The 20,427-nt window shown below is 37.0% G+C and overlaps 1 protein-coding gene across 2 annotated transcripts in view; it reads right to left on the reverse strand.

Annotated features, from left to right (window-relative positions):
• Positions 1–20,427, reverse strand: part of LOC150094651 (oxidation resistance protein 1A-like) — a 308,638-nt gene that overhangs the window by 66,901 nt on the left and 221,310 nt on the right. The gene's annotated exons all lie outside the window — the stretch shown is intronic.

The following is a 20,427-nucleotide window of genomic DNA, read 5'->3' on the forward strand; positions in this document are numbered from 1 at the left end:
TCACTTAAGGAATTGACAACGTAGATAAGAATATAAATTAAATTAAATTACGCTTTAATAAATATTTCCGATATTTCGGCAACGTTACATTGCCGTATTCGAAAGGAACTTACAAAAAAGGCACGTGCATATAGGCACTACAACACAGTAACTGAGAATGAAGTGATGAAGCTATTGTTCTCCTAAAAGTCCTGATGGTGCCCGTTAGGCTGAAGGTCTGCTGATGTAAGCCTCCCAAATTTGGGGCAGTCTCATACATCCAAATTTGTTGAGGTTTGGAGAATTTCTTAGGACTGAGGCTGATTCCATGAATAGTCTTTCGAATTTGTATTTGCTACGGTGTATTATGTATCTTTCTTCCACCGTATTCTGTGGCATGTATCCAGAGCATGGTCTGCAAGACCAGAGTGGCAGTACTTGTGAAACCGGATGTAGTCCTTGTGTTCCGAAATTTTGATATTCGCTGTCCTGCCTGTTTGCCCAAAGTAAGACAGTTTAAAGCTGCAAGGGACCTGGTATACACCAGGCAGGTCTAGGGGAAATGGTTGGTCTTAGTTGGAGCGGATAAGGGATGCCAATTTTCTGTATGGTTTGTAACAGGAGGTAAAGTCATGTTTTTTTTAAGATTTTGGTAATTTTTTTCCGAGGTGCCTCGGATGTAGGGAATGGTGATGGATTTAGAGTAATCCCTGTTGTGAAAGGTAGGGGAGGGGGGGGGGTTGTGGTTTGTTGGTTTCAATATTTTTGGATTTTTTTTTGGGGGGGGGGGGTAGCCATTGGCTGAGAAAGTGTTGAGGATGTGATTTAGTTCAGTGTTTAGGGCTTTGTCTTTAGAACAGATTAGTTTAGCCCTGTTTAGTGTTTTCACCACTCCATGTTGTTGTGAGGGGAGGGGGAGGATTGTTGATGAATGTACCTGCCTGTATGGGTGGGTTTTCTATAAACTGAGAAAACCAAGGTTCCATCAAGCTGGCAGGTGACTAGTGTGTCTAGGAAAGGGAGGCTGTTGTTTTCCTCTTTTTCCAGAGTGAACTTGATTCTGGGGTGTTGGTTGTTTAAGTGTGTTAAGAAGGAGAGGAGTGTATCAGAGCCATGTGGCCAAATAGCGAACATCATCATCAACGTAGCGAAGCCATACAGTTGTTTTTTGTGGGGCAGAGGCTAAGGCTTTTTCTTCAAAGGTCTCCATAAAGAAATTGGCCAAGGGTCGGAAGAGTGGTGAACCCATGGCTGTTCCCTCTATTTGTTTGTAGAATTTTCCCTGCCAAACGAAATTGTGAACTGAAATAGGGCTGAGATATTGTGAGAAAATTTAGCTTGGATTAGCTCTAAAGTTTCCTTGAGTGGGACATTTGTGCATAAGGAGGAGACGTCAATGCTGACCATTATGTCAGTATGTTGGAGTGTAAGGTTTTCTATGCTGGCTTTGAAGTGGGCTGAGTTTTTTGTGTGTGAGAGCTTTGGCCAAATACTTAGCTAATTTGTATGTGGGGGAATCAAAGCAATCCACTATGGGATGTAATGGCACATTTTCTTTATGTGTTTTTTATACACGGAGAAGGGGGGGGGTATAGAGTTACACGATTTTAATCTGATAGTTACTTCTACAGGCCAAGAAGTGACTTTCTTAAGGAGCCTATGGAGTGTTCTGATTTGTGAATTGGTGGGATTATATTCAATAAGGAGGTAGGTAGCCCGATCTAATAGAAGAGCAAAAATCCAAAAAATATCGAAACCAACAAACCACAACCATCCCCCCCCCTCACAACAAGGATTATTCTAAATCCATCACCATTCCCTACATCCGAGGCACTTTGGAAAAAATTACCAAAATCTTAAAAAAACATGACTTGACCTCCTGTTACAGACCATACAGAAAATTGGCATCCCTTATCCTCTCCACTAAAGACCAACCACTTCCCCTAGACTTACCTGGTGTATACCAGGTCCCTTGCAGCTGTAAACTGTCTTACTTTGGCCAAACAGGCAGGACAGCGAATATCAGAATTTCTGAACACAAGGACAACATCCAGTTTCACAAGTACGGCCACTGATCTTGCAGACCATGCTCTGGATACACGCCGCAGAATACGGTGGAAGAAAGATACAGTAATACACCGTAGCAAATACAAATTCGTAAAACTATTCATGGCCTCAGCCCTAAGAAACTCTCCAAACCTCAACAAATTTGGATGTATGAGACTGCGCAAAATTTGGGAAGCTTACATCAGCAGATCTTCAGCCCAATGGCCAAGAACACCTACTTAGCCCACTAGGGGGGCACCGTCAGGACATTTTAGTAGAACAATAGCTTCATCACTTCATTCTTAGTTACTGTGTTGTAGTACCTATGTGCACGTGCCTTTTTTGTAAGTTCCTTTTGAAGATGGCAACGTGACGTTACCAAAATATCAGAAATATTTATTAAAGTATAATTTAATTTATATTCTAATCTACTGTCAATTCCTTAAGTGATTTAGTAATATTTTTTGTATATAAAACTCATCATCATCAAATGCCTGACATGTACCCTCAAGAGGTTGTACAGCATATGATAGTACTACATGAAAAATTTACATCATTACCAACTTCTGATCTACAATTTTCCTCCAAATCAGTATATTACTTGTCAAGACTCCAATATTATCAGATCTTATATTTCTATTGTCTAAGGAACTTTGTACCGTATCAATCCACCTATATCTTGGTCTTCCTCTGGGTCGTTTTCCAGCCAACCTGGCAGAGAGTACTTGTTTTGCTAATCTTTCCTTGCCCATTCTGTTTAAGTGACAATATCACCTGAGATTAGCTCTGCTAACGCATTCCTGGATACTGACAATGTCAAGTTCTTTCCTAATATACTCGTTTTTAATGAGATTGCCATTGATGCCATCTGTTCATGCCTGTAATCTTTCTCAGGACTCATATCTGCGGTCTCTAGTCTTTGGTCAGGTGGTTTACTTTTTATCCAGCTCTTATATCCATAAGTTAAAACTGGTTTGAACACCGTCTTGTATACAGCTAATTTAGTGTTCCGACTAATTTCTCTCTTATGCATTTATTCAATTGACTGCCTACCATACTAGCTTTGTTGATTCTGTTGTCTATTTCTATATTTAATTTACTATCTTCAGTAAAAATCGTGCCTAAGTAGCTGAAATGTTTTACTTGTTCCACAGTTTCCTCGTTCACAACACAGTTGACATTTTCAACAATTCTACCTGTTTTCATTGTCTTTGCCTTTTTAATGCTAACCTTCATACCATATCTATTAAAAAGTTATTCAAATTAGTCAGGGAATCTTGCAAACTTGTAGCAGATTTATTTAGAAGTATAACATCGTCCACATAAAGCAAAGAGCTGACATTAACATCTCCAATTTTGATATCAGGTTTAATACTACTTTCCTTCATAATGTGATCCATATAGATAATGAATAACAGAGGGGATAATGTACATTAAATCAGGAGTCTGACACCTGATTTAACATTAAAAGATCTTCCTGTACTTCCTTCAATTCTAACTGCTGACTTACAACTCAAATAAAGACTAAGTATTGCTTGATATAATGCCCCATTGACACCATATAACTGTAGCGTTTTGAATAGCTTCTCTCTTGGCACATTGTCATATGCCTTTTCCAGATTGACAAAACTTAAATACAGATCTTTGTTATATTCTCATGCTTTCTCAACTGTTTGTCGTAAAGTGAAGATCTGATCCTGACAGCCTTTATTTGGCCTGAATCCAGCTTGTTCTTCACCAAGATTTTCTTCCACAATTCTTCTCAACCGTTTCTCAAGTATACTTGCATAGATCTTGCCAGGAACACCCAGTAGGGAAATACTCCTGTAATTCTCACATTCAGTTTTATTTCCTTTTTTATATATGGGTACTATTAGAGCTCTACTCCAATCATTGGGAATTCTTCCCTCTGTCCAGGCTTTCTGAACTATGCAGTGCAGCCACTGTAAGACTTTTATGCCATCATACTTCAGCATTTTTGGTAGAATATCATCTACTCCTGCTGCCTTTCCACACTTCAAGCCTTTGATGGCTTTTTCTACTTCAAGTATGGATATGTATTCCTGACTGAATGCATGGTCAGTGTTTTTACCACTGTGCTATCATCACTGCTTGTTTCATTTAGCAGTTTTTCAAAGTAATTACTCCATACTTCAAGGACATCTTTTTCTCCTGTTTTTATGTCACCTTTAACATCTCTAACTCCTTTTACAGCAATCTTTTCTCCATTTCTAAGCTTCTTCAACAACCTCTAGAATATCTTACCACCTTCTTGATATTTATTTTCTATGTTCTTGTCAAAGTCCTCTCATGACTTTTGTTTAGCTAGTTTTACACAGTGTTTTGCTTTCTTACATTTGTGTCCGTATTCTCTAAGAGCAAAAGCTAACTTACTTGCCAGGAACTTTTGTTAAATGCTTTCTTCTTTTCCTTCACTGCCTCTTTAACTTCCTGAGTCCACAATGGAGTTCTGATTTCATGCCGGCTGGGTCCAGCATGAAATTGTCATGTTGTACCATCATTTTCTCTATTGGTTTAAGAGAATCAGAATACAATTTGGTCGGCTAAATTCCAAATTGCCAGCCCATCCTCGTTGGTTCAGTATCCAGGTAGATACCCAACAGGGTGCATCATGAGAAGGTGAGGATTGGACATTCGGTCAAAATGGATTACATTTGAATGGATTTGGTGTGCGGAGACTTGTAAAAGTGTTGTCGAATGTGGTGGAAGTGAATGCACAGAGCCAGGGAAACTAGAGTTATTAGGGGAGCGAGTAGGAAAGACCACAAATCAGAATGGGATACTTAGTATAAGGCATCAAAATAGGGATGGGACAAATCGGCTTCTTCAGTTCATGTATACAAATGCCAGAAGTATTAGGAACAAGAAGGAAGAATTTTTGGGCTTGGTTGGCACTTCCAGACCACAGGTTATTGGCATTAGTGAAACATGGCTGACAGAAGATGACACAGCTAGTGGGATTGAATGTCAGGGTTATGGTGTGTTCAGGAGAGACAGGGAGAATAAAACGGGGGGGGGGTGTTATTGATGATAGCGGATGAGCTACAGCCAAGGAGAATAGAAGTGGAACTGCAGGATAGAGATAAGAGCACATTTGAGGCTATTTGGTGTGAGATTGAAGCTAGCAGAACAAAATATACAGTTGGGTGCTGCTATAGGCCAGGTGATGGAATAGATGGTATGCATAAGCATATAGAAGAAATGAGTGGAAGGAGGGTAATTATTATGGGAGATTTCAACTATGGTAATTGATTGGAAGGAGGAGAGGACACATGGGAGGAAGGAATTGGATTTCATGCAGTTATTAAGGGATAACTATCTGCAACAGCATGTAATGGAAAATACTAGGGGTCAGAGAGTGCTTGACCTGGTAATAGCATCTGAGAATTTGACTGTAATGAATATGACCATGTTGCCACCTATTGGTGAGAGTGATCATAAGGTCTTGACCTGGGAGGTGGCTAAAGGTGTGGAATTTTCGATTAAGACAGGGTATATGTGGAATTACCGTGCTGGCAAGCATGACAAGCTTAGGAGATTGCTTGGTTCAGTGCCATGGCATGTAAAACTGCAAGGGCTGGATGTCGATAGAGCATGGGAAGTGGTCAAGGAGCATTTACAGGAGGTTAAGGCTGATTGTATACCTAGGGTCCGAATAGTAAAACAAATAGGAGTTAAATGGATGAATAACACCATTAAGCTTGAGCTGCAAAAAAAGAAACAACTGTGGAGGAAATTTAAAGAGAAAGGTGACCTGCAGGCACACGAGCGGTATAAAGTGCAGGGCAAGAAGGATAACGAGTGTGGTAAGAAAAGCAAAAGCGGATTATGAAAGGAAACTAGCTATGCAAGCCAAACAGTTCTTTAAATATGCTGAAAGCAAAAAAAAAAAACTGTACATGGCAGAATGATTTTAAGGAATGCCGATGGTAAGGAGGTCACTGAATCAATCTGCCTCTTTCTTGGCTGGAAACTATAGAATATTCTTCCTAACATTACTGCATCTTTTTGAAATTCTTAAAACCACAATTGCAGGACTTGCACCAAAAAGTATAACTATAACATACAAAGTATATTATATAACATAAAATAAAAAAATATTAATATAGACAAAAGAAAAAACAAAACTTGTATGGTAGGAGTTAAATGTGGTGTATAACACCATTAAGCTTGAGCTGCAAAAAAAAAAAAGAAACAACTATGGAGGGAATTTAAGGAGAAAGGTGACCAGCAGACACATGAACAGTATAAAGCCCAGGCCAGAAGAGTAACGAGTGTGGTAAGAAAAGCAAAAATGGATTACGAAAGAATATTGGCCATGCAGGCTAAAGAAAATCCTAAACAGTTTTTTCAATATGTTGAAAGTAAAAGAAAAAATGTATATGGCAGAATGATTTTAAAGAATGGCGATGGTAGTGTTAAATTGTGAATGAAACTATGTTGTGTAATTTATTTTTTTTCATTCACATTTAACATTGCTTATTATGTATTAATCATAATTTGTATAAAGATTATTTATTGTTCCTTAATTAAGGATTACTATTTAAATATTTATTCTAAACTTAACCTACTATTAATTTATTAAATAATAATATGTGTAGAAATTTATGATAACTAAATATATATGTAAAGTAATGAAAAGTGTATTATAAATAATTGTATACGTAATGAAAGAGCACTGAATAAGTAGCTCAAATATTCTGTTTATTCTTATTTGTGAAAATTTAACGTTATGTAATCACTTATGTAAGAGTAGAGCGTTGTGTTACATTAGCGAAATGTTTACGTTCATGCGTTGTCATGGAGACGCATGAAATAAACAAGCACGAGTCGAATACAGCGTGACCTTCGGACTGAAAGGGTTGGAAAAGAAATAAGAGAAGATTATTAATTAGAGAGAAGAGAGGAAGTTTTTGCGGAGCGGGAAGGAAGGTAGGATACAAGCAAAGGAAGTGGAAGAAAATTATAAGGTCTCTAGGGCAGAAATTCATGAGAAGAGTGTTTAGAAGTGAGCCAAAACATAGTGAATCATATACTTAGCTGCAAGTGAAGTCAGCTGTGTTGTAAAGGAAAATCAATGCCGTATCCTGATAAATAAAGAACTGGACATTCAATGCAAAATTCTGATTAGTTCCAGTTAGTCTAGGATTACGTCTTAATTCTATGTTGCCCTGAGAAGAATTATATTGAGATTAACTAGTTTGAGAAAAGTAAACAAGGAAAGATATCAGTGCCTTATTGATGAGTTTTTTTTTAGAGTAGTGAAGCGCGATTAACAGTAGTTCAGTTAAATCGTTGGAGAATTTTTATTAATGTGTTCTGCTAACGTAAATAAGTTAATTCATAAGTGTGCTCACAATTAATTGATGTGTTGAAGATTGTATCTGGTAAGAGTAGTCATACATGTTTATTTATTCTAACATTAACTATAGCGTATCTCCGAAGTTCAAGGTCCCAAATAAGATTGCTTGGAATATTGTCTACCTTGATTAGTGCCTGCTGTGAATTTAAACATTAAGTACAACTGATAGATATTTGCAGACTGATCAAATGAGAAGTTTTGTTTTATTAACTTGAGTTAAGAGAATTTATAGCTTTGAAGCAGTGAATTGTATGTTAAAGTTTAGAACATTGAATTGGAATGAGTGACTTAGCAAGATGTATTAAGTTATTTGTATTATTTCATTTAAAGCAGAATTCGTGTATTTGCTATATGTCGTATATTAAATGTTTTATTTTGTTAATCTAAATATTGTGTTTGCCTGAATTCCTTTTTATTGCACCGTTCATAAATATTCGAATCTTGCGGGTGCCCCAAGTAGAGTAATAAATAATTCGGTCTAATGAGAAGACTGCTAACTTAATTGAAAATTGATCCTACTATTTTATATAGATTAATCTAAAAATAGGGTGGCGCAGTATAATTATAAATTTCTCTACTTTTGGATCGGTGATCAATTTGCGATTAAGTGTTATATTGATAAGAGTGACTTGAACCAAGATGGCGGATTTAGAACATAACATGAAAATAGAACGTCACGACAGTAGGGAGGTAACTGAATCAGTTGATATAGTTGAATTACTGAGCGAGCACTTTGCAAGAGTATATCATCCAGGTGGTGCCATTGCAGAAATGAATGAACAAAAAGTTTATATGGGAATTGTGGTGAATGAGGTGGAGGTGAGTAGTCTATTACAAAACCTCAATGTCAATACATCTGTGCGATTGGATGGTATACCAGCTCGTGTCATACGTGAAGCGGTTAAAGAATTGTCAGTACCCTTGACCATTCTGTTTAATCTGAGTCTCAGGGTCTGAGTCAAGGAGGTTCCAAGACTGCTGATGTAAATTACCGACCGATTAGCATATCAGGTATCGTTGTCAAGTTCTTGGAGAAACTACTCAAGAGAAGAATACAGGATTGGATAGATGAAAATGGAATACTGTATGGTGGACAACATGGTTTTGTGAAGGGTAGATCATGCCTCAGTAATTTGCTCACGTTTTATAACACAGTAACAACTGAATTGGATAAGGATAATGGGTTTTCAGTGATTCTACTGGACCTTGCAAAGGCCTTTGATAGGATACCACATGGAATTCTAATCAGTAAACTGGAGCAGATGGGGATGGATAGGAGGGTGGTTGATGGAGAGATACCAGAGAGTGGTTTATTCAGGAGTGGAGTCCAAAAGACGGCTTGTGACTAGTGGTGTGCCACAGGGTTCTGTTCTTGGACCACAACTTTTCAATTTGTTCATTAACGATATAGGAATATCATTAATGAATGATTCAGGCAATGACAATCAAGGAAAAGAAGGAGTAGCCATAGTATTCAACACAAAATACGAGGCAAATCTTCTTGAATAGCAGTCAGTCTCAAGTAGAGTGATGTGAGCAAATATGAGAATGGGGAACTGGACAATGAGACTTATTTGTGCTTATGGTCCAACAGAGGGTTCTACTAAAGTAGAAGTGGAAGAATTTTTTGAGGCTTTAGAAAAAGCAACTGACACAATGAAAAATTGATCCTTGTTGGGGATCTAAATAGCAGAGTAGGAAATGATTGTGAGACATACAAAAATATTTTGGGAAAATTTGGAGAAAAGAGCAAAGCTAATCATAATGGCAAATATCTGTTGGATTTCTGCTCAGAACATGGACTGCTTATTACTAACATCATGTTCCAACATAAAAATGTGCACAAAGTCACATGGCAAGAAGAGGCTAAGAATAAGAACAGTCTCATTGACTATGTTATTGTTGATAGTGATGTTTTCTCCCTGGTGCAGGACACCAGAGTGTACAGAGGATTTGAAATTGGAAGTGATCACCATTTAGTCTTGAGCAGGATAAAATTGAATTTCATATTGAAAAGAATAACATCTAAGAAAGTTTTAAAGCGAATAAAAGTTTAGCAGCTCTCAGATGTGAACTGTAGACTAAAATACACAAAGATTATTGAAGAAAAAGTGAAAGAGTTTGAGAACAGGAATCAAACTTTGGAGATTCAGTGGCAAACTCTGAAAAAAAACATTGATTCAGCCAGAGAGGCATGTGGTGAGGTTGTCTGCAAGGATAAAAAAATCAGAACTCCCTGGTGGACACAGGAAGTTAAAGAGGCAGTGAAGGAAAAGAAGAAAGCATATCAAAAGTTCCTGGCAAATAAGTCAGCTTGTGCTCTTAGAGAATATAGAGACAAATGCAAGAATGCTAAACACTGTGTAAAACTAGCTAAACAAAAGTCATGGGAGGACTTTGGCAAGAATATAGAAAATAAATATCAAGAAGGTGGCAAAATATTCTGGAGGTTGTTGAAGAAGCTTAGGAATGGAGTAAAGAGTGCTGTAAAAGGAGTTAGGGATGATAAAGGTGACATGAAAACGGTAGAAAAAGATATCCTTGAAGTATGGAGTAATTACTTTGAAAAACTGCTAAATGAAACAAGCAGTGATGACAGCACAGTGGTAAAAATCACTGACCAGACATGCAGTCAGGAATACATATCCATACTTGAAGTAGAAAAAGCCATCAAAGGCTTGAAATGTGGAAAGGGAGCAGGAGTAGATGATATTCGACCAAAAATGCTGAAGTATGGTGGTATAAGAGTCTTACAGTGGCTGCACTGCATAGTTCAGAAAGCCTGGACAGAGGGACGAATTCCCGATAATTCCAGTAGAGCTCTCATAGTACCCATATATAAAAAGGGAAATAAAACTGAATGTGAGAATTACAGAGGTATTTTCCTACTGAGTGTTCCTGGCAAGATCTATGCAAGTATACTTGAGAAACGGTTGAGAAGAATTGTGGAAGAAAAGCTTAGTGAAGAATAAGCTGGATTCAGGCCAAATAGAGGCGGTCAGTATCAGATCTTCACTTTACGACAAATAGTCGAGAAAGCATGGGAATATAACAAAGATCTGTATTTAAGTTTTGTCGATTTGGAAAAGGCATATGACAAGGTGCCAAGAGAGAAGCTATTCAATACGCTGCAGTTATATGGTGTCAATGGGGCATTATATCAAGCAATACTTAGTCTTTATTTGAGTTGTAAGTCAGCAGTTAGAATTGAAGGAAGTACAGGAAGATGGTTTAATGTTAAATCTGGTGTGAGACAAGGATGTACATTACCCCCTCTGTTATTCATTATCTATATGGATCACATTATGAAGGAATGTGGTATTAAATGTGATATCAAAATTGGAGATGTTAATGTCAACTCTTTGCTTTATGCGGATGATGTTATACTTCTAAATAAATCCGCTACAAGTCTGCAAGATTCTCTGACTAAATTGAATAGCTGTTGTAATAGATATGGTATGAAGGTCAGCAATGAAAAGACAAAGACAATGAAAATAGGTAGAATCATTGAAAATGTCAACTGTGTTGTGAATGGAGAACCTGTGGAACAAGTAAAACATTTCAGCTACTTAGGCACGACTTTTAGTGAAGATGGTAAATTAAATATAGAAATAGACAACAGAATCAGCAAAGCTGGTATGTTAGGAAGACAATTGAATAAATTCATATGGAATAAGAGAGAAATTAGTCGGAACACTAAATTAGCTGTATACAAGACAGTGTTCAAACCAGTTTTAATTTATGGATTGGAGAGCTGGGTCAGAAGTAAAACACTTGACCAAAGACTAGAGACCGCAGATATGAGAGTCCTGAGAAAGATTATAGGTGTGAACAGATGGCATCAATGGCAATATCATATTAAAAACGAGGATATTAGGAAAGAACTTGACATTGTCAGCATCCAGGAATGCGTTAGCAGAGCTAATCTCAGGTGGTATGGTCACTTAAATAGAATGGGTGAGGAAAGATTAGCAAAACAAGTGTTCTCTGCCAGGTTGGCAGCAAAACGACCCAGAGGAAGACCAAGATATAGGTGGATTGATAAGGTACAAAGTGCCTTAGACGATAGAAATATAAGATCTGATAATGTTGGAGTCTTGACAAGTAACAGACTGATTTGGAGGAAAATTGTAGATAGGAAGTTAGTAATGATGTAATTTTTTTTTTCATGTAGCACTATCATATCCTGTACACCTCTTGATGGTACATGGCAGGAATTTGATGATGATGATATAGGAAAAGATATGAGAGGAAGTGTTCACTTGTTTGCTGATGATGCAAAGTTGGGTAGGGCACAGGATGTCAAAATTTTGCAGGATGATTTGGTTAGTTTGGAGGACTAGGCTAAGGAAAATGGATGTCGATTTAATGTCAAAGTGTAAGGTTATGCATTTTGGAGTGAAAAGATTAGCAGCAGTATATCACATTGGTGGAACCGTACTCCAGCAGATTGATGAGGTCAGGGATTTGGGAGTGTTGGTGGATAGGGAGTTGAAGTTTAGGGGACACATTGCAAAAGAGGCTAAAACAGCTCATCAAATCACTTGGTTACTGAAAAATACTTTAACGAGCAGAGACAAACAAGTTATTGTTCCTCTATATCGAGCCCTGTTAAGATCCCCATCTGGACTACTGTGCCCAGATATGGGTGTCAGGGTTTCTTCTTGATGGGGAGAAGGTGGAGAGGATCCAGAGACGAGTGACCAAGATGGTGGCAGGTCTGTGGAATGAACCTTATGAGAACAGCTTGAAGATTTGTGGGTAGCAAAAATTGGTTGATAGGAGGAAAAGGGGTGATATGATTGAGACATTCAAATTACTGAAGGGTTTCTATAAGATTAATCCAGAAGATATTTTTGAGAATAGGGGTGGTGGTGGTGGTGGCGGGAGGACTAGGGGCCATACATGGAAGCTGGGCAAAAATGTGGTTAACAGGGGTGTTAGAGCTAGGTTCTTTACTTGGAGAGTGGTAAATGAGTGGAATAAGCTTCCAGAGTCTGTTGTGGGTTCTATGACCGTGAAAATGAGTTTAAGACGAGGTATGATACATACTATGTTAAAGACGAATAGTTGTTCTTGACATGATGTTAGGGCCTCTCTCGATGAGTCTGTCGACTCCTTGGAGTTGCCCGTAATAATAATAATAATTTTCCATTTTATGGCCAAATCAAGCATATAATAAGTTGGTATGGTAAAAGCCAGATCATATATACTGATCTGCAGTAACAAACTTACCATGTCAATTAAGCTTCATGTTCATCCAATCTGATAGCAGTATTCCTCATCTTGAAGTAGGCCAATTTTGCAAGAACTTGTCAATAAAAAGCTGAAAGACCATTCAAAGAAATGGTCCTGAAGTAAGAAAAGTACTAAAAAAATAATCAAAATCAATAAAGCTCAATCCCTTTATCTCTTCAGGAGTTATTAACCAATCATGTAAAATATAAAGAGTCAGAAACACTTTCTATATCCTAGCCACCAGTCTATCATGTACAGGTCTGACTGAATGTCCTTAAAATAATGTCTGTAAAAATGCTTCAAGAATATCATATGAATACTGTAGCATTTAACCATTTGTTTGAATTTACCAAATCGCACTATCCTCATAAGATGCTGTGCATTACTGACATTAAGGTAAAGCAATGTTCTGCATATTGAAGGTTTGGTTTGGATATTATTACAGATGAAGTAACTAAGGCTGAGACCAATATGCCTGTCAAATGCAAGTTTCTACACACCAGTATGTAGTTGACAATGTATACCTGTCAGAAAATGTTTTCTGGCTGGTTTGCCCATTTTGCAGGATGAAAATTCCTGCTACCTTGGTATAAGACTGGATGACTCACTTTCAAGTGAAACATACTAAAGGAACAACCTGACCCTAATGTCAAAGTTCAGCTCACTTATGTTTTTCAGGTTCCAGTTCTATTTTCACACCTCTGATGACAGCAATACTGGGAATTAACCAGGACTCATTGTAAGTTTCTAGCAGAGTTCCTCATTTTCTGAGAGTTTGGAACAATTCCTTGGCATACTTCTCAAAAGCATCACTGCAATCCAGTTCCAGTTAGTGTCCTCCTACCTATCAACAAAACTGCAGGTCATTATTGAACAGCAGCTGGAACTTCCAATATTGACCATAATTTCAGTAGTTGGATTTCCATAAGTATCAGCTTATGACTTCAGTTTCTGGCAATGACTCTTAACACACACACACACACACACACACACACACAAACATCTCACAGTAAAACATATAGCTCTAGATGTTGTGAGAGTTAAGTTATGATGATATACCTGTTTTTAACCATGAAGTACGAGGGTTTGAAATCCTTCAAGATGTCTGCCAGACCCATATAATCACAAAAGAATATGTTTTTATAAACCACTCTACTAAAAAGATGAATTCTGCACACCATATTTATAACCATCTTCTATGCAGTTTCAATCACAAGCTATGATGATCAGCTGAACATCTCCCTGAAGGTTTCAAAAGGATGAAAAAAAAATACACTGCTGATAAATAATACAGGGACATACACAGAAAGAAACCAGTGAAGACAGCCTTCAGACTTCTCTGAATAGACCAGATATTTGCAGTCTTTTTTCACATGTAAGAGGTGTGGTCATTATTCCCCCCCCCCCATTTTGGATGTTTTTTTCTATATGGAAGCACCATTTACTTTGTATAGGAAAAGGAAAGGGTGTGCTTAAGGGGGGGGGGGTGCTTAAGGGTCAAAGCTGTATAACTGAGAGGAGACCTCCACATAGCCTTTAAAGGAATGCAGAGAACCGACCAGGGCTTCTGACCTAATGTCCAATCCTCACCTTCTCGTGGTGCACCCTGTTGGGTATCTACTTTGATACTGAACGAACGAGGATGGGCTGGCAATTTGGGATTTAGCCGACCAAATTGTATTCTTATTGGTTAAACCAAAATAAAAAATGATGGTACAACATGACAAAATTTCATGCCGGCTGGGGCGTCGCCCGGTTAAACAAGGCCCCCGCTGTTTTCGCCAGGGAACCAGGGCGAACAGCGAAAAGTCAGCTACTGGAACAAATCTGAAAACAAACCCCAACTCAACATAACCAGAGTTAAAGATCGGTACTATCAACGTAAGAAGCCTGAATGGCTAAGAAATGGAGCTAGCTGAGAAATTAGGTAAGTACCAGATCGACATAATAATGGTGATTGAAACAAAAAAGACCAAAGCTGGTGAGATCTTTCTGAGCAATAAATACAAAATGTTATATTCAGGCAATGACAATCAAGGAAAAGTAGGAGTAGCCATAGTATTCAACACAAAATACGAAGCTAATCTTCTTCAATGGCAGTCAGTCTCAAGTAGAGTAATGTGGGCAAATATGAGAATGAGGAACTGGACAATGAGACTTATTTGTGCCTATGGTCCCACAGAAGGTTCTACTAAGGTAGAAGTGGAGAAATTTTTTGACGCTTTAGAAAAAGCAACTGACACAATGAAAAAGGAAAAGTTGGTCCTTGTTGGGGATCTAAATAGCAGAGTAGGAAATGATTGTGAGACATACAAAAATATTTTGGGAAAATTTGGAGAAAAGAGCAAAGCTAATAATAATGGCAAATATCTGTTGGATTTCTGCTCAGGACATGGACTGGTTATTACTAACACCATGTTCCAACATAAAATGTGCACAAATTCACATGGAGAGAAGAGGCTAGGAATAAGAAAAGTCTCATTCAATATGTTATTGTTGATAGTGATGTTTTCTCCCTGGTGCAGGACACCAGAGTGTACAGAGGATTTGAAATTGGAAGTGATCACTATTTAGTCTTGAGCAGGATAAAATTGAATTTCATATTGAAAAGAATAACATCTAAGAAAGTTTTAAAGCGAATAAAAGTTGAGCAGCTCTCAGGTGTGAACTGTAGACTAAAATACACAAAGATTATTGAAAAGAAAATGAAAGAGTTTGAGAACAGGAACCAAACCTTCGAGATTCAGTGGCAAACTCTGAAGAAAACATTGATTGATTCTGTCAGAAAGGCATGTGGTGAGGTTGTCTGCAAGGCTAAAAAAATCAGAACTCCCTGGTGGACACAGGAAGTTCAAGAGGCAGTGAAGGAAAAGAAGAAACCATATCAAAAGTTCCTGTCAAATAAGTCAGCTTTTACTCTTACAGAATACAGAGACAAATGTAAGAAAGCTAAACAGTGTGTAAAACTAGCTAAACAAAAGTCATGGGAGGACTTTGGCAAGAATATAGAAAATAATTATCAAGAAGGTGGCAAAATATTCTGGAGGTTGTTGAAGAAGCTTAGGAATGGAGGAAAGAGTGCTGTAAAAGGAATTAGAGATGATAAAGGTGACATGAAAACAGGAGAAAAAGATATCCTTGAAGTATGGAGTAATTACTTTGAAAAACTGCTAAATGAAACAAGCAATGATGACAGCACAGTGATAAAAACACTGACCAGGCATGCAGTCAGGATTACATATCCATACTTGAAGTAGAAAAAGCCATCAAAGGCTTGAAATGTGGAAAGGCAGCAGGAGTAGATGATATTCGACCAGAAATGCTGAAGCATGGTGGTATAAGAGTCTTACAGTGGCTGCACTGCATAGTTCAGAAAGCCTGGACAGAGGGACGAATTCCCGATAATTCCAGTAGAGCTCTCATACTACCCATATATAAAAAGGGAAATAAAACTGAATGTGAGAATTACAGGAGTATTTCCCTACTGGGTGTTCCTGGTAAGATCTATGCAAGTATACTTGAGAAACGGTTGAGAAGAATTGTGGAAGAAAAGCTTAGTGAAGAACAAGCTGGATTCAGGCCAAATAGAGGCGGTCAGGATCAGATCTTCACTTTACGACAAATAGTCGAGAAAACATGGGAATATAACAAAGATCTGTATTTAGGTTTTGTCGATTTGGAAAAGGCATATGACAAGGTGCCAAGAGAGAAGCTATTCAATACGCTGCAGTTATATGGTGTCAATGAGACATTATATCAAGCAATACTTAGTCTTTATTTGAGTTGTAAGTCAGCAGTTAGAATTGAAGGAAGTACAGGAAGATGGTCTAATGTTAAATCTGGTGTGAGACAAGGATGTACATTATCCCCTCTGTTATTCATTATCTATATGGATCACATTATGAAGGAATGTGGTATTAAATGTGATATCAAAATTGGAGATGTTAATGTCAACTCTTTGCTTTATGCGGATGATGTTATACTTCTAAATAAATCCGCTACAAGTCTGCAAGATTCTCTGACTAAATTGAATAGCTGTTGTAATAGATATGGTATGAAGGTCAGCAATAAAAAGACAAAGACAATGAAAATAAGTAGAATCATTGAAAATGTCAACTGTGTTGTGAATGGAGAACCTGTGGAACAAGTAAAACATTTCAGCTACTTAGGCACGATTTTTAGTGAAGATGGTAAATTAAATATAGAAATAGACAACAGAATCAGCAAAGCTGGTATGGTGGGAAGTCAATTGAATAAATTCATATGGAATAAAAAAGAAATTAGTCAGAACACTAAATTAGCTGTATACAAGACAGTGTTCAAACCAGTTTTAACTTATGGATTGGAGAGCTGGGTCAGAAGTAAAACAGTTGACCAAAGACTAGAGACCACAGATATGAGAGTCCTGAGAAAGATTAGAGGCGTGAACAGATGGCATCAATGGCAATATCGTATTAAAAATGAGGATATTGAGAAAGAACTTGACATTGTCAGCATCCAGGAATGTGTTAGCAGAGCTAATCTCAGGTGGTATGGTCACTTAAATAGAATGGGCGAGGAAAGATTAGCAAAACAAGTGTTCTCTGCCAGTTTGGCAGGAAAACGACCCAGAGGAAGACCAAGATATAAGTGGATTGATACAGTACAAAGTGCCTTAGACGATAGAAATATAAGATCTGATAATGTTGGAGTCTTGACAAGTAACAGACTGATTTGGAGGAAAATTGAAGATAGGAAGTTAGTAATGATGTAATTTTTTCATGTAGTTCTGTCATATCCTGTACACCCCTTGAGGGTACATGGCAGGAATTTGATGATGATGAGGAGGAGGAGGAAAAGGAAAAAATTCTAAACATTCCAGTAGGTGTTCTTTTCTTTCAATTTTTTTTTCTTTCTTGAAATGTTGAGTGTTCATTTTGGTTTATATTAAACTAAAATGAACACCAAGTTTTGCTCTAACACCGTAGTTATCTCCATAATTTTTTCATGATGTATTCCAGTAGTTGTACATTGTGTTTTATGAATCAATAGTAGTCTTCAAATAATGCTTTGCATGCAGGCAGAACAAAATCCACTCACATTACTGGCAACACAGTTAAATTATTAACTACATGAAATAAAACCCTTTGTCCCTCAGCTGCCTATAAAGAAGTAATATACAAACATATTAAAGACTAAAAATGTCTTTCTAAGTCTCCAAGGGATGTGTTTCTGCACCACGTATGCAATAATCTATCTATTGAAAAAATGACCAGGATTAAGGAACTCTCCTCTGTGTATGTGAGAGGGGGGAAAAAGTTTGCCTAGCCTATTAATACCTTAAATAAACTTTCTGAAGTAGATGATAGTCTAAAAAAACTGACTACTGTTTCCTTAAGTGTGTGTACCAAGAGTTGGGATGATTATCCTATAACTCCCCTTCACTTCCATAAGAACGAAAAATCCATAGAGGGTGCAAACAACACAATCTGTCCATCACTGCAACATATTAAAAACAATATCACATGGAGGTGATCTAGATAACTTAACTTCTTCCGTAACTGTTTCTTTCAGCTGCTTGCGCAAAAACTTTACAAAACATAGTAGACAAGTATCAGACAGTAGTTTAACTAGGGATATAAAGGATTTTGACAAGTCCTGTGATAGCAGCCAGATAAAAAATGGCTTTGTTAGGCCAAGCTCCCTAACTAACAACTATGCCACCCATTTGTCCTCAGCACTTCACTGTAGATCCTTGACAGAATATGACGAACTAAATCCATCTTGTAGATATGCTTACAAGATATCCATTAGCATTTCCAGTCAAAGATGGAAAGGCAGAGAATCTTGATAGATGTCGAAAAAATGGGACAATTTAGAGGTGTGGCTGTCCAGGAACTTATCAGACAGCGATTCCATTTCACTTTTGTTTTCCTGGAAAAACAAAAGTGAAATGGGAAAGTTTTGTTTTCTCTGTTTTACTTGCACACTTGTTTCATGTTGTAAGCTTAAATTAATAAACTTAGCCCACTGTAGTAATTTTACATGTAGTACTGTAATCCACCAATTCATGGGTGGGAGCCACATAAAAAAAACTGCATTATTATAAGTGAGTTAAACCTTGGTGTATTATGAATTAGCATTTTCATGGCCATTAAAAAAAGTGGCCAGTAGCAATGGAAGTACCAACAAATATAGAAATAAGAAGGTGCATAAGTCTAAGTTAGCAAGAAAATATGAAAATTAAATGAAGAATGAAGGCTAGCAATGGAAGACATAATAAGTGTAGAGCTTTCAACCATGATAAGTATGCTGAGAAAATCAAAAAATTCTTTGAATCATTAATTCATGTTTAGCACCTTCAAAACGTATTCAAGATGAGCATAACAGAAAACCTATTTATATACATTAATAACACATAAAAATGTTTTGCATTCAATTTATTAAGATAAATAGAAAAGCTCCCTAATAATCAATCAATGTTTTCTTCAGATTCTGCCATAATCTCTTGAAGGTTTGCTTTTGTTTTCAAACTCTTTCTCCAACTCTTGTTGGAGAAAGAGTTTCAAAATATCCCTATCAACAATAACATAGTCAATAAGACTTCTCTTATTTCTTGTGTGTGTTCTCTGTGCGTGAATTTCTGCACATCTTTATGTTGTAACAAGGTCATTAGCAATGGATTGTTCATATTCTGAATAGAAATCCAACAGGTACTTACTGTTATTATTAGATTTGCTCTTTTCTCCAAATTTTCAAATATAATTGATTCTCATTACAGAAAATTCAAAACAACCACAGGAACAGTGTGTTATGGTAGATAGTTTGCTATAGTGAATTCACTTAGCATGGCACCATATCTATGGGGCTTGGAGGACTAGACTTTTCAAGAATTTGTTATAGCATACATTCATTGCATATATCTGGTATTCATTTCCTACTATTACTATTGTATGCCCACACTTTAAACAGAGTCTGGCAATGTGCGAAGAATAGTCAATTCATGCTGAAGGCGAGAAAGAAATAAAGGATGTACGAATTGGTCACCAACAAGCGAAATAATGTGCTTTATGTGTAAACTTTCCAACTGTTATACAAGCAAAATAGTTACCATTTTAAGAACTAGAATTTTCATAAAAGAAAAGCTAATTTTCTGACATATAATAATAAACACTCATCCCATGAAACAAATGCATTGATTATCCTAATATCAGAATGGATTCTCCTCCTTCTTCTTATGTTGTTTACATTTCCAACAAGAATGTTTTCTTTTTTTTTATACTGACTGCCTTCATTAATGGCTCAATCCTCTATTTCTTCCTTAGAAGTGCCTATGGTCCTTCTATGGGACCACAGGCTCATATGAATTTCTTGAATAATTATTAAGTAAAATATGCATTGTATTAATTATGCATAAATATTTTATTTTGATGTAATATGTGTTGCAAAATATTAATAATGTAAAAATGGCCAAAAATGAATGTATATTGAAAATATTTAGAGCATTAAGGCATTGCATTGTTGTAGAGCAGTTATGAAACCAAAACTAATTTCCTTAGTGCACTGAGGAATTTTAGATTATTTTCAGAAGAAAAGTGTGAATTTATTTTACTATATTTTAGTGAAGATATTAACCTATGGACAAAAGCAATGTTGACAGTTGTGTTGCTAAATACAGAGAAGAATTGGATTTGATCAATGCAATCCACATTATCATGCAGTGTCTGCGCAGTAAGCCTAGTGGCTGTGTGCTTCGCAACCATATGCCTGGGGAGGGAGTGTTCTAAGTTCGATTCCCGTTG

This window comes from Typopeltis vanoorti, chromosome 21 (assembly GCF_054136105.1).
Source record: "Typopeltis vanoorti isolate ZY-2024b chromosome 21, IOZ_Tvanoo_1.0, whole genome shotgun sequence".
Taxonomy (NCBI): domain Eukaryota; kingdom Metazoa; phylum Arthropoda; class Arachnida; order Uropygi; family Thelyphonidae; genus Typopeltis; species Typopeltis vanoorti.